The sequence below is a fragment of the Pyrus communis genome, chromosome 4 (genome assembly GCF_963583255.1).
Source record: "Pyrus communis chromosome 4, drPyrComm1.1, whole genome shotgun sequence".
Classification (NCBI taxonomy): domain Eukaryota; kingdom Viridiplantae; phylum Streptophyta; class Magnoliopsida; order Rosales; family Rosaceae; genus Pyrus; species Pyrus communis.
The window spans coordinates 25,558,859-25,580,416 of NC_084806.1; the positions used below are offsets into that span (position 1 = coordinate 25,558,859).

The 21,558-nt window shown below is 37.2% G+C and overlaps 1 pseudogene; it reads right to left on the reverse strand.

Moving 5' to 3' along the window:
• Positions 1-890: 890 nt before the first annotated feature.
• On the reverse strand, positions 891-12,958 carry LOC137732881 (uncharacterized; annotated as a pseudogene).
• Positions 12,959-21,558: the final 8,600 nt, after the last annotated feature.

Genomic DNA, 21,558 nt, shown 5'->3' on the forward strand with positions numbered 1-21,558 from the left:
TCCTATGGCTGAAGCATAGGGAATTTTCTTCATTTCTTCCATTTATTCCTTTGTTGAAGGGCATTGACTGTTGCTTAGCTTGAAATGAGCAGCAAATGGACAGCTTACAGACTTGGCTTTGTCCATGTTGAACCTTTCAAGTACTTTCTCAATATATTTTTCTTAAGACAACCAAAATTTGCCTTCTTTCTTGTCTCGAGATTTGCATGCTAAGAATTTGTTTTGCAGGTCCCAAATCCTTCATATCAAAGGATTTGCTTAACTTCTTCTAAAACTTGACATCTTATCAGTATCCAGACCAACAGTTAACATATTGTCCACATATAGAAGCAATATAATGAAATCCTTATTGGAAGATTTTTTTAATGAACACACAATGATCAAAAGTTGTCTTCTTAAACCCAATATCAACCATGAAGGACTTAAATTTCTTGTACCATTGTCTCGGAGCTTGTTTAAGTCCATATAGACTTTTTTTCAGCTTGCAGACCATATGCTCATTCCCTTTGATTTTAAAACCTTCCAGTTGTTCCATATAAATATCTTCATGCAAATCACCATGTAAAAAAGCTGTTTTGACATCTAATTGCTCAATCTCCAGATTCATGCTTGCTGCCAATCCCAGAACAACACGAATTGAAGTCATTTTCATAACTAGCGAGAATATCTCATCAAAATCAATGCCTTTCTTCTCCCCTTCACAACCAATCTCGCTTTGTACCTTGGTTTTGAGTTTTTAGTTTTCTTTAGCTTGAAAACCCATTTGTTTGGAAGAACTTTCTTTCCATTTGGTCTTTCCACTAAATCATACATATGATTCTTATGCTAGGAATTCATCTCCTCTTGCATAGCTTCAACCATTCTTCTTTGTGAATATTAGACTGCACTTCTTAGAAGTATTCGGGTTCGCCTTTATCTGTAAGTAGGACATATTCGTGCGGCGAATATTTCACGGATGGTACACGTTGTCTGCTAGACCTTCTTAACTCCATATCTTGTTCACACGTGGGTTGTTCTTCTTGACTATCTTCGGTATTAGAATCTACTGGTGTATTTTCTTGGCCATTATGATCATCATCTATAATTTCTGGTTCAGCTCCCCCTTCAACATCGTGAGCTACAACAAGAGAAATTGGATCAAAATCAATCAAACTATCAAAATAAGGTTGATCACATTTTACATTCTTCTCAAAATCTTCAGTTGTTTTGTCTTCAAAGAAAACCACATCTCAACTTCGAACCACTTTCTTGCTTACAGGATCCCATAATCTGAAGCCAAAATTTTCATCTCCATAACCCAAGAATACACATTGATTGGCCTTGTCATCAAGCTTTGATCTCTCCTCCTTTGGTATATGCACAGATGCTCTACAACCGAATGTCTTCAAGTGTCCATATGAGACATCTTTGTTACTCCATACCTTCTCTAGAACATCTCCATTCAAGGGTGATGAAGGAGACAAATTAATCAAATAGCATGATGTTCTCATCACCTCCCCACAAAAAGTTTTGGGCAATTTCGCATGAGACAACAAACATCTTTTTTTTTTTTTTTTTTTTTTTTTCCACAATGCGATTCATCCTTTCCGTAACACCATTGTGTTGTGGAGTTCTCAGAACAGATTGCTCATGTCTAATGCCATGCATTTTACAATACTTATCAAACAGCCCCAAGTACTCACTGCCATTGTCGGTGCGAATGCATTTCAGTTTCACTCATGTCTCTCTTTCCACCATAACATGAAAGCTTTTAAATGTTGACAGCACCTGGTCTTTTATTTTAAAGCATATGCTCAAACTTTTCTTGAATGATCATCTATGAAAGTGACAAAATAGGAAGCACCACCCAAGGATTTAATTTTCAATGGCCCACATACATCCGAATAAACCATGTCTAAAATATTTGATTTTCTTTCATGATTTCTTTGAAAAGAAACTCTATGCTGCTTGCCAATTAAAGAATAAAAGCAGCTGTTATGTGCATACCTTTAATTTCAGGGAGGATTTCTTTCTTTGCAAGAATTTGCAAACCCTTCTCACTGCCGTTTGTGCCAGAAATCGATCGAAGCATCCTTTTCCATTGCATTCAGCTCCCCCTTCCATAGTTGAACATGGGTTCTGTACAGAATGCAACATTTTCTTCCTCTTGCAATTACGAGGGATCCCCTTTTAAGCTTCCATCTCCCATTTGAAAACTTATTCTTGTATTCGGCATCATCCAACTTTCCGACAGAAATTAAATTTAGGCGTAGGTCTGGCACATGTCTAACCTCCTTGAGCATGAGTTTTTTTGGTACGATCAGTATCTAGAATCACTTCACCAATCCTTGCAATTTTTTATGTATCCTTACTTCCCATTTTCACTAAGCCAAAATCACCAGCCTTATAAGATGAAAAGAATGCCTTGTTTGAAGTAGCATGAAAAGAGGATCCGGAGTCTACTGTCTAAGTGGTATCTTCATAAGACATATTCAAGCATGATTTTTCACACTCTGAGAGAACAATAATATCACCATCTGAGGATATAGCAGCATTATCTTTCTCTTCTTGTTTTTCTTCACTTTCCTCTCCTTCTTGAGTTTTCTACATTTTCTTCTGTAATGACCTTTTAGACCACAATAATGACATACGACATCCTTTCTTGGCCTTGATTTTCTTCTTGATCTCCCATGAGACTGAGGATAAGCACTTCTATTTTTATTCATCCCCCTCTTCTGTACAACCAAAGCTTCTGAATAGGAAGAATCTATTGATTTTCTTCTTGTTTCTTCGTTCAGCAAACTAGCAGTGACTTGATTCATGGACATGACTCCTGATAAGAGCATATTTATGCTACTCAGTTATGTTGTTTCCTTGCATTTAGTTACTTAATTACTATCTATTTTAGTCTTTTAAGCTATTTTCGTATGTTTTTAGGTCCTAATGGCAAAAGGAGCAAGAAGTGCATTTTGAGGCTATTTGGAGCAGTTTTGGGCATGGATTGGATAGCTTAACTATGGAGCAATGTGGATGGACGAAATTGAAGTCAAGAGATGCTAGGAAAGGCTAAAAATCTGGAGAAAGAAGTCCAAATGCAAAGAAGATAAGGAAAGAGCAAGAAATAAGGAACCTTATCCAAATTTCCTTGTCTTATCCAAACATTATCCAACCTTATCTTATCTTATCCTATCCTAATCTTTTCCTACCTTAATTCCAACTTCAAAGAGGACTCATTTTCACATTAAATCACCTAAATATCAAGTTCTAGAAGCCCTATTTTCGTGCATTAAGTTTATGCCACATGTAACCCTTCTAGAAGTTCTAGAATCTGCCACAAGGACCATTCCTTGTCCTCCTTGGAATCTAATTGAAAGTATCCTTGTTCTTTGGTGATTTGGAGTCCTAATTCCTCTCATTTTCAGCCCAAATTCGTGCCTCCCCTTCACCCTATAAATACTTGATGCCACAACACTCAAAAACCACCACCCTCTACCACAAATTCACACCACACCATCCACCACACCTCAAGAGCCTAAATTCACGCAAATCCTCATTGTTGGCAGCAAGGAAGGAAGGAGGAGCCACCTGGAGTGTTTCTAGGTGTGTTCTATCTTTGTTTTTAATGTTTAAGTTTAATTATCTTTGTTTTGCGAACATGTGGAACTAACTTCTTTATAGTTAGAGGTGAATTCGAAGCCATGATTATATGTTTTATATGAATTGATTCTATCCAGTTATTGTTTCTTAAGGCATGAATGTGATTTGCTTATCTAAGTTATTAAAACTTGTTTATGTATGTGGGTTGGGGGTCGACACTTAATTTGCATGCATGAATTTGATGCTAGAGTATAAGGGGGTTTCACGTAAGAGTTATTCACTTATATTCACAAGTAGTGGAGGTTGCTAGTCACAATCGTGTTAAGTAAATCCTTGGTATGAGTCTCATGCGTTTCATAGTGATGAATGCCTTGTCAATACTTATGATTTTCATAGAACTTAATGACTTTTGACATGTATCTCTATCATGCGTTTCATATAGGGAACTTGAGAAAGATAATTTGGTTTAGATGCGTATTCCATCTAATTCGATGAAATAAGGAAAATCTGATGGTTAGTTGTGCGATGCAACTAACTTGGGGTGTTGTCATTCATAGTCTAAAGGAGAAATAACTGGAAATTAGTTTATATGCATATATCATGTGTGGAGATGGACCCTCTAACTAGCCTTTCACCCATTTAATTTACCCAAATTCGTTTTTACAAAGTGTTTTCTACAAAGTTTTTGTTTTAAGTTTTAAATTCGTCAAAAACAATCCCCTTTTCATTTAGTCTTGTTATTTGAGTCAAAATCTATTTTCTTTGAGTCTTTTGAGTCAAGTTAAGGTTTATTTTCGTCCAAAACACTTGTTAGGTCTAAAATTGAGTCTTTTTGAGTGTTTGTCACTGTTTTGAGTGTTTTAAGTTAGTTTAGAGTCTATAGAGTCTAGTTTAGTGTTTTTGAGTCTTAATTGTGTTGATTAGCATCCCTTCTAATCCCCGGCCTAAAACAATCCCTACTTTCATATACTACAATCATAGGGTTTTAATTTGAGTGTTAGAATATTTCACATCAACTCCATCTAAATCAGAGGTTATCACAGAAATGGCCAAGGTTTCCCAACTATCTGGAAGAGAACTGAGAAGCAGGAGAGCTTGTAGTTCATCATCCAACACCATATTCATTGAATAAAGCTAATTAATGATGTTTTGCATCTCGTTCAAGTGTTCGTTGACGGAGGTGCCTTCTTTGAACTTTAAATTGACAAATTTTTTCATCAAAAAAACTTTGTTGCCCGCTGTCTTTCTTTCAAATAAGCTTTCAAGCTTCTTCCACAACGAAAGTGCGTTAGTCTCATTTGAAACGTGATAATACACACTACCATCAAGCCATTGCCTGATAACTCCAATGGCTCTTCGGTTTTGTTGCTTCCATTCCTCATCAAACATTTTTTCAAGCTTGTCACCTTCAATTGGACCGACCATATCCTTGCAATATAGTAAGTCCTCCATTTTTTTACTTCCAAGTAATGTAGTTTCTTCCATTTAGGCTCACCATTTGACTTGTGTTGACATCCATGATCTACAAAGCAACCTGGCTCTGATACCATTTGTTGAGTTTGCTGCAGCGAAAACAGCAGCTTGTTGCTGGTGTAAATCACAGGAAATAAAACACAAGTAAACAAAAATTAAAAGTGAATAAAAGGAAACTAGAATTTTGTGTTGACATCCATGAATTGTCTAGAATTTTGTGAAGAAAAAAAAAAACCCTCCGATGTGAAGGGAAAAACCACATGACAAAGTCCAAAATACTTCCACTATAGAAATGGGATTACAAGCACCAATCTCTCTAAACTTTAGAGGTTGACTAACTCAAGAGAACTCACATACTCTTGGATGAACTCACTATTTTTCTGTTACTCACCCTTTGTAGAAGAGCTACAAGTTAAAACATATATATATATATATATATATATATATATATATTCATAATCAACTCCCTTCTAGAAAACTATGGAAGGGGATAGACAAAGTAATCAATATTGGGCTGCTTTACATTTACTCGGTTCTTGAAACTGGAAAGACCTTTCTTTATCCAAGAATTTTTCTTCTTAGACAGCTACGCATTAAAGATGGGCATTTAATTTTATGAGGAGGGAATTCTAACAACACGTTGGCAACCAGCGACGATTTCAACGATTCCAACAAGGTCGGCCTCTAGGTTGGTGTGGAATGACTCCTCAGGTACTTTCTACACCTATTGCATGTGAAGGTATACTCCTCAGGTTGGTATGGAATGACTCCTCAACACTTATTGCATGTGAAGGTATGCTTGGAATATGTGATTTCCAGTTCAAACCCTAACTACTTCGTTTTCCAACCAATTTACAGAGAATCGACGAGCTCAATTATGGCTTTCCGTCAATTTAGAAGAGTTGGTGATGTCAATTTGTATCTTGGGTCAATGCTTCAATTCCTTCTTGTTTGTTGTTTAAATTAGTTCATATGACATTGATTTTGAATTGAAACTGAATTATTTCTTTGTTGTTTTTCCTTAATGGGTTATCGATTCCTAGCTTTTTTAATGAGTTTTGAGTAGTTTATAAAGTATGCATATTTTTCTTTTTTCATTCTAAATACAGGGCAAGCCTTTCAAGCACTTACAAACTAGTTATCACTGATGTATCATTAAAAAGCTTTTAGTTTAGCAGTATTTCCCTTGCTGTTGGAATTGGATGTTTTTGCTCATTTTTCTTGCATGTTACTTGCACTTTAAGTTATACTGCATAATTCATACGTTAATGTCTAACAAAGGCTGGTTTATGGAGCCAAAGCCGAAGCAGCCATTGCTGTCGGCTTTGATTATTTTATTGGGGATGCATTGAGGGGTACCAGCTTCTACCAAAAGACTCGCTTGGAGATCAAAAGAGCAGATGACGGTGAGGCCTTCATTGCATAACAGATCTTTGAGGAAACAAAGCCATAGTTCCAAATGTACTGAACTTAGCTGCTGTGCTTCTGGCTTCTACTTTGTCAAGCGTGACATGTCGAATGATTTCTTACAACTGCAATAGCCGTGCTTATTTGATCTTCAATAGGCGTTACGTTAAGATCTAATGCCGAATCCAGTCAGGCAAAATACTTCTAGCCTTAGATAGCCGCAAATAATTTACAATATAAGCAAATATTTGGCAATTTTTATGCATCGCATTGGATACTTGAAATACATAATCCAGTGGGATAGTCGCTGATCAAACATATGCATAATACCTTTCTTTTGTTCCACCTTGAAAGGATGTACATCGATTTTGATATGGATGTAAATAAACTTCTAGTACTACTCTAAACACCATCACTTTGGAGTTTTTATTTGCATAGATGATGTCCACTTTTATATTTTTTTTTATAGACTAGATGTCAATTTGGCACACCCATTCTTTCTCTTTGTACACCCACGTCTTTATGACTTAGCCATTAGGTTCATTGATTTGATTCGGCCCAACCATGTATGTCACTTGCGCAAGTCCCTCTATGATCTCAAGCAAGCTCCTTGTGCATGATTCACCAGCTTTGATACCATGTAAAGAGAAACCTAGAAGACTTTGGAGAGAATAAGGCTTGAGATAATTGACTCGATTGATTTGATTGATGTCAAAGGTTACAATATATAGGAATGCAAGAAACTTAATTTAGGTAGGTGAATTAATACAATCCAATTCACAAGGATACAATACTTGTACTATAAGAAAGTCTAACTAATTCTAGAAGGATCTGCGGCGCTGGTTGGGCTATAGGCCGTGTCTCTAACAGAATGAATCAACAAGAGAATCAAGAAAAAATAAAAGTGTGCAAAAGGAGAAAATAAGTGTACGGATGTCATTTCCCTATATTATGCAACGACATACACGTTCCTTGTAACAAAGTGAAAGGTTTACAAAATAGAAAGATGATACATATTGTAAACACGAAAATCATGTGAAATTTCGATGTCTACACATATACATAACCAACAGTAGGAAATGCAAGTGAAAAAACAAGCAAAATACACACAGGATCTGCCAAGTCAATCTCATGGACATCGAACACTCTGTTTCTACTTTTCGAGTGCCGATTTTATTTTTATGAGCTTCCGCAACACATGTTTGATATCCATTATTTCCTTTGGCACTTGGTCGGAACATCTCAAGCCTATGTCCATGATTGATAAAATGATACATTTTGTGGCATTCATCTCTATTCCCTCTTCTGTGCTCAATAAACCAATATCCATTACTCCTAGAATACCCTCAGGGAGCGACGCATTTATCCATTTCCTCAAGGTCAGTTGTTCCGTAAACATTCCATCTGTTGGCCTCCTTCTTGCAATTATTTCAAACAACATGATTCTATAGAATTTTGACAGCCACGGTTGTCCTATCGGAAAGACTTCCCTTGTACACATAGCCAAAACTTGCGGCTCCCAGAAAGTTGCATTCAGAGAAATCATTTGTAGCACAACGGAGTTGATGATATGATATCATTCTATGCCCTGGAGCCATTGACAGTTCTTCTGAACTTGGAACACTTGCACTTGTTTTTCTGAACTTTGAATTTCGAGTGCTAAGATTCTTGCAAGGTTGGATTCCATAAATTGACAGGCATTGATGAGTTCAGTTGGTTGGAATTTAGGAAAACTCTTTGAAGTTGTCTGAGGTTTCCTATGCAACTTGGGATCAATCCACCAATTGTATTGCTTACCAGTGATATAGCTCAGCCAGGTTCCGATACGACGTAACTCCACCGGAATGAAACCTTCAATGCTGTTGTTATCGAGATGCAAGAGAATGAGGACTTGTCAGCTAGAGACCAAACCGTAACAATGATACTTCTCCTCAAAAGTGGAGGAAAGCAGGTCCAGTATCCACCCTTAGTCTAATTTCTAAATAGGATGGCAAAAACTATGTTATATATTCTCTCCTAGTTGTATTTTTACACATTCAGATAACCAAAGAAGAACACAAAACGTACAAGAAAACATTTCCAATAAACCTACAGGTTACTCATAGTCATAGGAATGTGATCCCGTCTTCAAGCACATTTCATGTACCCATAATTTTTAAATATATTCTTATAACGTTTCCTTGTGTACCATGACCGACAAGTACCATAACTACTTTTCCCCTTGATACTATGACCTACAAATATTACACATCATACTTAAAAAGTTCTCAAAATCAAAACATATGGAATCATATGCTTATGCCTTCATTGTAGAATTAATTACTACCTTAAATAACAAGGAGGAAACAAATACTGTGGCTTCAAGACTCTTCTAGAGTTACATTACTACTTCGGAATGGGGGCAAAACACATGAAAGAAATTGAACAACATTGTATGTTTCATAAGAATATACCCATACCATTCCCATGAAAATCTGGAAGAACATGCACATCTTCAGTCAAAGAAGCAAGCAATGGACGCTTCAAATCATGCATCATTGTCTTCAATATCTTGTTCACAAGTTCAAACAAAGAAATGCCTAGAGAGAGACACACAGATCAACTTAACTTGTCCGCAAACAGCATTCAAGAGTTAACCCATTTGTCCTAGTACAGTAATTACCATAAAGAAGTTGATCAATGACTCTCACGCTGAGAAGCAGCACGATTCAGCATGATCGCTTTCAATTATGTGATCCAATAATGCACCAGTAGCACTCTGCCCACATTCTGTAAGCCAGTATTCGAGCACCATACCTAAAAATTTTAAAGAGGAAATAGAGTAGGTAAAGTATGTTGACAATAACAATGTACTACAGTTGAAAAATTCTCCACATAAAGAGAATTGCGGATGTTAAAAAAGGTGGCTATCGCATGACCCAATTAATATTTAACTGAAACAGAAATGGATTATCAAATCCCATACCTGACAAGCATGGACCCTAGACCCTTGGAATGAAAAGCTTGTTCTGTGGTACAACCAAATGCCATGTAGAAGACTAACATCATACCATGGCATACAGCTTCGCTATCACACTCTGAACATATAACACTCGTTCAGAAGAAAGAATACATCACTTTAGCCACTTGAAATCAATGTGAAATCTTCAGTACAAAATATCTTGCCTTTGCAGCAGTTGATGTGAGACCAGAACCCAGAGGATGGCCAGGGAAGGCTACACTTCGTCCTGTTTCAATCTCAAGTTATGAACCAAAGACAAAAGTACCCAACGGTAGCACAAAGCATTTGGAAAAATCCGCACAATAACCAAGACACAAATAAGACATTGCTGATACAGTCAAGTTTGACTTGTGAACTATTTTCAGATGAAAGGCATAGTTAAGTAAAGCAGAGTTGAAGCAAATTGAAGTGTATGTACATAAGATCACGAATCAAATAAAATTTTTTTTTTTCGATACAAACAAATTTTTATTGCGAAGAATCAATAAAAATACAAGGGCAGACAAGAAGTCTGCAAAAGCACATACGAAAACAAGATAAAATAATTTTAAACAATCCATATGCAAGGATATGCATATGCACTGCATAATTCCAAAAAAAATTACTACCGAACTATCAGTCAGCCAACACTGATATTTATACCATATCCAAAAAAATTCTTTTTTTTTTTTTTGGCCTGGCCGGGGGGGAGGGGGCGGGGGTGTGGGGGGTGGGAGAGTTATCTAAAAAGGAATAAGGTGTTGTGCACTCGATAACTAAATTTCTTTCTCTGACCAGTAATAAATGAAAGTCGCTAGATTTTTAAGACCTTGTTAAATTCTCAATAATCAGCAAACCCAAACTTGTCAAAGCGTGGCGGTTCGTTAGAAAACTACAGGATTTTACATTTACATTTCCCACCGTCAAGAAGACATATTGAGAGCTTATGTCTACAAGTCTTTACCTATCTTAGCATGATGACCATCTACAAGATCACCCAATCCAATCCTCCACCAAGAAATCATCATCCCATCCACAAGCTTCCATATCTCTCATTGTTTAGCTGCATATGCGCATGACCAAGATATGTCCACTTGCATACTGTCGTACAGAGACTCCGTGTATCATCTCTTGTGGCCAAAGATGTACAATTATATCACTTTGTTCAATAAATTCAAGTAAAAAATGACTAGGACTAGAGGTTCACATATCGAATGACTGGCTAGAAGATTCAAGTACCCGTATGATAACCAATCACTCAGGTCCATCCACTTGAAGACCATTGACCAAGACTCGGGAAGATTTTCTTTCACCTATAGAAGCTGCAGAAGATGGTCTTTACATTTGAAAAATAAATGTATAGCAAATAAAGGAACCCATGGATAATTTCATACATTTATAAAGCCTCGGAGCTCAGTTGGTAGTATGCAGAAAAACTTTCACTTTGTAAAAATATATTAAGTGTTTTGAGTGTCTGAGTGTTCGATTGTTGTCTCTCTTATCAACTTTGGTGCTATTATGTAATACTGAAGTTGAAGATTAATAAATTAATGTGAGTTTACTTCCTTATTTTATGCCTTTATTTATATTATATATTTAACCCTATTCTTTGTATATTTTGGTTAATATTTTGGAAGAATTTTGATACTTTGAATTATGTTTTCAATATAGGACTTTCGACTTCCTTTGGAGCAAAACATAACCAAATGGATGAATTTTGGAGTAATTCCCATTGGAGGACGTTTGTGAGTCACTTGGCTTGATCGTGTCAAAATATCAAAATTTTCTACCAAGCAGTTATTTTCTGGAAATAGAATAAAGGAGCAATGCGTGGTATTGGAATAGTGATATTTTGGGCTTGAATTGCGTTTTTGGAGTCCAAGATAATCTCAGATGGGTTCATGGCCTTCTGGAGATGTGTTCAGAACATCTTGATCTTCAAAACAAGCTATCATGGACCGCATTTGGAGGGTGTTTGTGGCCAAAACGTGGCTGGACAAGTACTTGCCAGATTCTCCTAGCTTAGTTAGGACTTTATTTTCTAAGATATTTTATTATTATTTTTAGTTTCATAGTTGGAATAAAGGACCTAGTTTTTAGGAATTATGCGATGCCCTTTAGATGGGATTTAAAAGGTTTCAGCTGGCCTTAAGTTATGCACATTCCCTTTTATGGGACTTGGAGACAAAGAGACTTGCTAGAGTTCTTGGAGATTTTCTATTTTAATGTGTTTTCAATCCTTTTCTTTATAATAATATTTTCTATAATTTTCATTATGAATATGCATAACTAATCCATTTTGCTAGGGCGAAGCCTTGAGTCTTAGCCTGAATATGTAATTTTTTTTTAATTGCTTATGATTGATTGTATGCATGCTTTGAATTATTAATTACTGTTTTAAACTATATAATTGTCTTGATGACTGGCCACCATTATGATATTTAGAAAAGTAATTTGAAGCAATTTTGGTCGGAAGGTTCCCTGAAATTGACGTTGACTTCTTGTGATTAATAATTGTAATTTCACTTAAGATGAACACCACTTCTTAAGGGTTGCATGGTTTTTCAAAGGGTTTTTGACACATGTCGACCTGGAGTGTCCATTAGGACTCCGAATCGAGTTGTGCTAGCCGACAGGTGACGAAGCCATAAAGTATAGTGATGTGGAAAATGTGAATAAATGTAAACCTAAAGTGCCTAAAGACAAGAGTGCACTGTGAACGGGAATGAACCCATTTCACATGCAACATCAGAGCACAAATAAAGTACAATAGTGTGGGTAAGGATCATACCCCCAGAGGTAGCCACCTATACTAAGATTGGCCAAGAATCCTCGTCGATACGAACTTTCAGCAGCTAAAACCTGGAGGGGCGAAAAACAAGGGTGAGTGGGCTGAAAATAAAGTTTTAATAAAAACCTTTTGAAAACGTTATAACCCCTCACTGTAAAACACATATAATTTCCCAGAAAATAATAATACATACGTATATAGAAATTAGGCTTGAGAGCAATGAAAACCAAAGTATGTGCCATGTCAAGTATCTCAATAATAAATATGTAAGCCAGGTGCTATGAATCGATATAAAATGATATGTCAGCTGGAGTCACCTAACGTGACTTGTACAGCTGAACCTATAGCTCATTAACCAATTCATGCACGCGAGTCGGAACCACCTAATGTGGTCTGTACGACAGGGCTGAGTGTAAATAAGTACGCTCAAGTGCTACGATCACATGAAGGCTATGCGAATAATCGCGGGTCACCTAAGAGTCGGAACCAACTAATGTGGTATGTACAACACGGCTGTACACCAAACTTGGATCCAAGGTGAAAGTGCGGTGTGGGAGGTGAACATCACGTGAGGACTGTGACCTGGCCACGGGTGGGAGCATTAACACCGGGGTGCAGGATGGCCTTCACCGCGGTGTGAGCTCTACATGCCTCTACGATAACCATAACCAATGCAACCACTAAAATCATACAGTACTCACCTGAAACTTACTTGGCCTCCACAGCGTCATACAATAGTATGCATATACGTACCAATGCATATAATAAAATGAAATGCAAGCATGACATGACATTTAAAAGAATATGCTCGTTTCAAAATAGTTGCTGGGAAAATGTAAAGCATATATACGTGTGTGTGTGTATATATATATATTATATAGAAAACCAAAAGCCCACTCACTTGGAGTCCGCGTTACAACTCCCTAGGACAAACATCAAGGCGTCACGAACGATCGACGCCTAGAACAATTATCAAACCACATCTCAGAATCCATATCAATAGAACACGTAACTTACATAAAACACATCCCCAAGGACGTTCTAGAATGATTTGAGACCAATTGACCAAAAGTCAACCGTTAGTCAAAGATCGATTGTAGGGTCTACAACCCTACGTCACTCGATCTAAAAGATCCGCACCTCAGATTTCCGATCTGTAACTTTCAAATATCCACATTATGCTTCTAAAACATCATACTAAAGTTTCATTACGATCTCACGGTTGGATCTCCGCCAATTACAATTTCAAATGGCGGTTAACGTTTTATTATATGAATTTACAAATCCAATTCGAAAAAATCCGTACGTCGGATCCGCAATCCGTAAGTTCCTATGCTCCTCAAAGATTACATACTACAATATATTAGAGTTTGGTGACAATCCAACGGTCGGATCGTCGATTACTATTCTAATCAAGTGACGGACCTTAATGGAACTTCGCCGGATTCTGCAGATTTTGCAGATTTCCAGGGCAATCTTTAGAACTCCATATCTCACTTGTTTCTCAACCAAATTCGACCCATAATATACCAAATCGAAGCTAGAGAAGTGTAGAACAAAATTGTACCTTCTTGGAGTCCAAATGGTTGCCGGAGATGGCCATAAAATGGCCTGAAAGACGGCTGTCCGCGGGAAAACATGGAAATTTGCCAGAATTTCTGGGCAAACTTTCAACGTCCATAACTTTGTCAATACTCAATGAAATCAATTGATTCTAAAACGAAAACCGTAGTTCTTGACAAGACAAAGAGATTGGTACCTCACGATGGCTATCTCGTCGGAGTTTCGCCGAAAACGCCTCGAAAGTGGTGCATGTCGCTGGAAACTGGGAAAACTTTAAATCGTCACAACTTTCTCATTTCTCCACCAAATTAAATGATCCAAACATGAAAATTCATCTACTCAATGAGAGAAATCGATCTATACCTGTTTAGAGTTCAAAATATGGCTGGAAATTATCTGAATCACGCCTAGAAGTCTCGGCCCAAAACCTTGTTCTTCGAACTCGTGTTTCGGGTTCGTTTTCAATGAAACAAAACTCAAAAATGGGTTTATGGCTGTGAAGGCATGCAGATAATGGTGGTTTTGATGTTCAACAAGCTGAAAAATTTGGTGATGATGGTGGTTTGTTTCATGGGAGAAGGGAAGAGCCGAGAGAGAGTTAGAGAGTTAGAGAGAGTGAAGAGTTACGGCAAAGAAGAGGAAGGAGAGAAGGTTCCAGATATTATGAGGACCAATCTGTGGGTCCCACGTGTCACACTATTCTAGGTGTAACATGTCTTTCAAATGGCAAATTACCAAAATACCCTCGACGTTTAAAGGTTCGTAGAATCTTCGTTATAACTCCAAATTACATTCTGTTTGCACCCACGCGTTTGTAGCGATGAGTACTATGAGGATACGCCAAGAAAACGAGTCTTCCGTGACACAACATGGCAATCAACAAAAGTCAATGCATTTGCCTCAAAGGGCATTTTCGTAAATTCACTTATTAAAATTATAAAAATCGTAAAATTGGGAACAGGTCGTTACAATCCACCCCCTTAAGAAAAATTTCATCCCCGAAATTTAAAATAACTTGTTAAATGTAAAATCCTTAAAAATAAGGAGAAAATATGTATATAAATACATATATAAGGAAAAATCAAGTTGGAGTGGCTGCATAAAAGAGAATGACATTTTGTTGCGATCGGATTGCAAGTATTCCTCTTTCATGCCTCCAAGCTCATACTTTCCTTCTCCTTTAGCACAATACTAAAATCTAATACTTCTATGTAATACCGTAGAAATAGTTGTATTGAAGTCAAAACTAAGCATAGAAAAATTTTACCTACGCACTTGTAGCGTGTTATGCTTCGAAGGTATGTATGTAGTATCTTTGAATCAAGCCCAAATAATAAATAAATAAATAACTAAATTACTAACGTAGGTGGACCTAAATGTCCACTTACTCAACGAGTTCAACAAATAAGTTCTCAATATTACGGTATGTAGCCTGCAATATCGACAACTCACTGTTATCTCAATAAGCAAGTAACAAAATCCCGATGATGCAATATTACCATCATGCCCCTCATTGGGAAATACACATAAATAATCCAATTAGCGCCTTAATCGTGCTCAAGTACTACCCTCTTAGGCAAACTTACCAAGCATGCAGAACGAATAAAATGCAACACGTACACGAAGGTCTGTGTAGTTTGTTGAGACTAACCATCAGTCTAAGGATAAAGTGCAGTACCAGGTAACAACTTTGTACTCATAGCCTTCAAGAAAACTTCTCAATACTTGGAAGTGAACCACGCATCATAAGATACAAAAGTGACAAATGTACCATGTAGTCGTACAATGTAGTCCATAACGTCTTAGAAAGCATCTTCATATTAAATTCCTCTCGAATTTAGCGAAAAAATATGTCGAGAGGCTAAAGGAACACTCAAGAGTTTGAAAGTCAAATAAGTCCAACAAATCTCAAATACAAGGTAACTGAAATTAATGTATAATATCTCACTAGTAGCTTTAGGAATATTCAATCACCAACGGTAAAGATTCGTTTAGTAGAGTATTTGTTTGGTGATTGAAGAATTACTGATCACAACTACATTTCAATATCCAAGCAATTCCTTTAGATAGTTTCTCTATTTCAAGAATAATACAAAGTGTAGTAGGGTAGACACGAACCAAAGATTGACTAGAATACCTTCTAGCACAAATAGGTGAATATGGAATCCCATCAGAATAAACGTTGGTCTAAACGCCTGAGAAATCTGATAATTTCAAGAATGAGGAATTTTACTAAGTGGTCTAAAATGTAGTCTCTCTGGACCAATGGAAAGTGGGCTAACTTGTCACGTCGGTCGATGGTTACTGAAACACCATCATAATTTCACATGTATAAGATACCTCATATTGGAAGCTTATGGTGATATTTCCCATCCTTATATAGATACAGGAAGTGATTATAACCATCCAAACAATTTATTGATATCTCACGAGTAACGTCAAAATAGTACTTTTGAATTCCAATTGAGGTGGGATAAGACAAGCTAAAGGTGCTTAGTAACTACGTTTTCACCACTGGGGTAATACATGATAGTGTAATCGTAGGCGTTGATTTGGTCCTTCCAACGTCACTATCAGAAATTTTAGCTTATTTTAAATGAAGATGTATTTGAGAAATCTAAGGTTGGTAAAGGTTTTAGACACGTTTCTCACTGAGAAGTGTCATCCAATATTTCAAATGAAGATAACAACAATTGAGTCTAAATCATGAATAGGATGGTTCATTTCGAATAGTTTTAACCGTTGGGAAATATAAATGATACTCCATCATGCTGCATCTACAAAGTCAAAACATCCCAAAATGATCAATGTCATTGAAAGGTGTAACACAAAGGTAGATTGAGACAACAATTTAGTTGTCAGAACTTTATTCATACTAACATCACAACTAAACTAACTTTCCTCGGTTGTAAGTGAGGAAAAACACTATAACTGAAAATCTTTGATCAATTGTCGATAAAATCGACAAGACCAAAGATATCTCGAAATTCACTCTACTTTGTGAGAATTTCCACTTTCTTTCACTCCAACCTTTTGGAAAAAGAAAAGAATCTCGTCCACTGAGATCACGTCTCCTAAAAAGATTATCAATTTAATCAAAGTTTACAGTCGAGGAATTTGGTATAAAGCTGACTAACAGAGCTTAGGGAATTTGGTCTCACTGTCGAGGTAGATAAGAAGGTAGTTGATAAGACCACTATAAATTCGTCAAACCATGGAGGCAAACTCGGGTTACAAAGGTTGGTCGGTTAGACCATTAGCTCAAAGTAGGGAATAATGGTTTTTAATTGTCACCCAATCAAGTTGCTTCTAGGTACAAACCTAGGGTTTAGTCTTTCGCCTTCGTGAATAGGTTTGAAGTTCCCTAAATAAAGTGTTTGATTGGGTAATTCCCTAATCAGTAAGCTTTAGTGACTAAGTTCTCTCAATGAAGTAGGACTTGTTCGAAAGTCACAAGGAAAACTGATATAGGAGTTGTTCGATAAGAAATAGGGAAAATAAATGTGGTGTTAACAAGGTGGATCAATGATGTATTCTACTTCTCACATTCGGTGGCATCCTAGTAGAATTTTGAGAAATGACGCCAAAGGTATACATCCTCGAAACGTACTAAACTACTAACCAACTCTACGATACGAACTAAAAGGTTTTCACAATTTTCTCGACACTTAAAACATTCTAAGAGTGAGATGTCATTTCGTATTTCGATCCTACTGTCTACCTGTGGAAGTGATCGAGAGGTGGCTAGTCGAAGAAGTTTTGATTACTTGAATAGGTAATATGGTTAACATACCCGTGAGTTTACTGTCTTAATACAAGGTCTGCTCCTAAGTTTCCACGATTTTGTTTCTTCGGCTCAAGTAGTCACTATTAATTAGTCTACCAGTCACGTTGCTAATTGATGCATATATGATACTTTGATTTTGTTCGCTACCCTAAAACTGTAAACCAGTGTCTTGGCCTAAGGCTATCACTCCCGGATATTAACCTATGTCCAGTATCAGAATTTATACCACTAGAATACTGGTTAACAATTCCTGGATATCGAACAATATTGTCAATTAATAATGCCACCATAGGCTGATCACAGGCTAGAGCCTGCTTAGATAATTGGTTTTCGACGATTGGTAAGGAATTGGTCCGGTGAGGTGGTTTCATTAATCCTAGAGAAAATACTTACTACTTCAAGGATTTCTACTAACTGTAGGTATAACAACGTACATCGGTGCCTATAATTGTCGAAATGATGAGTACATCACCAAAAGAAAACTCGAGAACTAGCGTTGGCTGGAACGTCCTAAGGCTGGAAAAAGAATTTTCTAATAATCTGCTTTAGGACGGACTTAAATGGAAGTCGATCTTCCTCCTAAAGATCCGGAATGATCACTAGTGCGTTTAGAAAGATTAATGCTATTAAGGACCAAAAGTGATTGTCCCCCTGATGTTCTTACGTCAAGTGCTACCTTTTTAGCACCACCTTGTCACTAGAGGCATTTCTGGAAATTTTGACGAAAGTACAACTTCGTGGGAATTTCGATAGAAGGTATACTAACAGATACTGCCAAGGGAGCAAAACTATTCTTAGCTTCCATTCTCGAAAGGGTTGGTAGAAATGACTAGATGGTAGTGGAATTGGTAGGTAATTCTCCCGTGATGCACAACTGTCAATATAGTAGCCCTGCTTCAGGACCATCAACTTATCTCAAATCTACATCTTTCCTTGGCATGGGAATTCTTCACTTATAATTTAGAGGCGTTTGCCAAAATAATTTTCTAAAAGGTCAATAAGTCAGCTAAGTCACTCAATACTTAGAAAAAGCTAATACATTTTTCATATTCGACGAGGTGGTAAAATTCAAAAATTAGTCTCAAGAACCTAGAATGCTTACATCACGCGTGTGATGAACGCAATACTGCCCAACTTATGCTCTAATACCAAACTGACACACCCTGACCCGAAATGTCCATTAGGACTTCGAATCGAGTTGTGATGGCTGACACTTAGAAGGTGACGAAGCCATAAAGTATAGTGATATGGAAAATGTGAATAAATTTAAACCTAAAGTGCCTAAAGACAAAAGTGCGTTGTGAGCCAGAATAAACCCATTTCACATGCGACGTCAAAGCACAAGTAAAGTATAGTAGTGTGGGTAAGGATCATACCCTCAGAGGTAGCCACCTATACTGAGATTCGCCAAGAATCCTTGTCGATACGAACTTTCAGCAGCTAAAAGGGCTGAAAATAAAATTTTAATAAAAACCTTTTGAAAACGTTATAATTCCTCGCTGTAAAACCCATATAATTTCCCAGAAAATAATAATACATACGTATATAGAAATCAGGCTTGAGAGGAATGAAAACCAAAGTATGTGCCATGTCAAGAATCTCAATAATAAATATGTAAGCCAGGTGCTGTGAATCAATATAAAATGATATGTCAGCTGGAGTTACCTAACGTGACATGTACGGCTGAACCTATAACTCATTAACCAATTCATTCACATGAGTCAGAACCACCTAATGTGGTCTGTACAACAGGGCTGAGTGTAAATAAGTACGCTCAAGTGCTACGATCACGTGAAGGCTGTACGAATAATTGCGGGTCACCTACGAGTCGGAACCACCTAATGTGATTTGTATGATAGGGCTGTGCACAAAACTTGGATCCAAGATGAGTGTGCAGTGCGGAATGTAAACATCATGTGAAGGACTGTGCCCTGGCCACGGGCGGGAGCACTAACACGGGGGTGCAGGATAATGAGCTCTACATGCCTCTACATATAACCATAACCAATGCAACCATTAACATCATACAGCACCCGAAACTGGCCTCCACAGTGTTATACAACAGTATGCATATAATAAAATGAAATGCAAGCATGACATGGCATTTAAAATAATACGCCCGTTTCAAAACAGTTGCTGGGAAAATGTAAAGAATATATACATGTGTGTGTGTGTGTGTGTGTCTGTGTGTGTATATATATATATATAGAAAACCAAAAGCCCACTCACTTGGAGTCCGCGCTACAACTCCCTAGCACAAACATCGAGGCGCCACGAAAGATCGGCGCCTAGAACAATTATCAAACCACATCTCAGAATCCTTATCAATAGAACACGTAACTTACATAAAACACATCCTCAAGGACATTCTAAAATGATTTGAGACCCATTGACCAAAAGTCAACTGTTGGTCAAAGATCAATGGTAGGGTCTACAACCCTACGTAACTTGATCTGGAAGATCCGCACCTCAGATTTCCGATCCGTAACTTCCAAATATCCACATTATGCTTCTAAAACATCATACTAAAAAGTTTCATTACGATCCTGGGTTGGATCTCATGCTATGAGGGTTGCAAAAATATCGAGATAAAAACCATTGTTTTGAAAGTACCTGATTGCGTGATGATATGGATGAACTGGTTTGATGCAGAATAATTATGAACTTCAGGTTCACATATTCCTACAGGCAAACACAAATATATATGCAAACAAATATGCAACAAGAATATGCAAAAATATAAAATTTAGGTTTACAATTATAATTGAATTATAATTATTTGGACTTCGGGCCAAATTAAAGTGTGGGTGAAAAAAATATAAAACCCATTGGACCTAAAGTAATTAGGCGAATAAAACTCGGGCCCAAAAGAAAAATAAGCTCACAGGTGGCTTAAAAAATTGGTCTCTACTACCTAGGCCCAAAAATTGGGCTAGTAGTCTCGGGTGTAGGCTGCAGGCCTACGGGGAGAACATGGCAAGGGGTTGGGTTGCTGCAGGCAAGCCCCAAGGTTTGTGAAAAAAACATTTTCATACGGGTCGCTTCAAGGGAGCCCAAAAAAAATATTTGTTCGTTTGTTTGTTTTTTTTTTTTTTTCCCTTTTTTTTTCCGTACGGGCTGAGTAGATCAAATGCAACAGCAAGTCCAATGGGTGATGTGTGATGCAGGCCGAGGAATTGAAGCCTACTAGGGCTTGGGTCGAACAGAACCAGGACACCTCAGCGGCGTTGGGTGTTAGAATTAAACCGGGAGGGGGCGTTGGGGTCGCTTCAGGCGACTATCCTCAAGATCTATGGCATAACAAATCATGGGGGTCTAATTGGGGACACAAATATGAACGGAGATTGGAGAAATCTCGACGTGTTATCAAAACCCTAGAAAACGAATCGAGATTTCAGAGAAATTTCGATGAGATTCAAGAGAATCTTTGGCCATAGGACACTGTGGACGATATGCAGGTCGTCAAGGAGGCTAGGCATAGTGATTGAGTGGTGGTGACACCTGCTGGGTGTTAGGGTTAAGGTTTTGGGCTTGGAGTAGAAGCTTTAGCAATGTTCTTAGGCTTGGGGGCCCATCGACAGGGATGGGTGATGGCACGAGTTCGAATGAACCCTAGGTTTCCGATTTGTTTTTTTTTGTTTTTGTTTTTGTTTTTCAATTCAATTCAATTATATGCATATGTAATTCAAATCAACGTAAATTCAATTCAATTTAATAATATGCATATGCAAAAATATTTTATTCAATTCATGCCAAATATCAAATTCACATAATTCAACAATTATGATTATGAAGCATACACAATTTATGTAGAATTTAAAATTTGTAAAACATAAAGTTGGGTAATGCATCATGGTGAATGTACATGCTATCCGGGTTGCAAAAATATCGAAATTAAAATCGTTGTTTTGAAAGTACTTGATTGCGTGATGATATGGATGAACTGGTTTGATTCAAAAAAAATTCTCTAACGTCAGATTC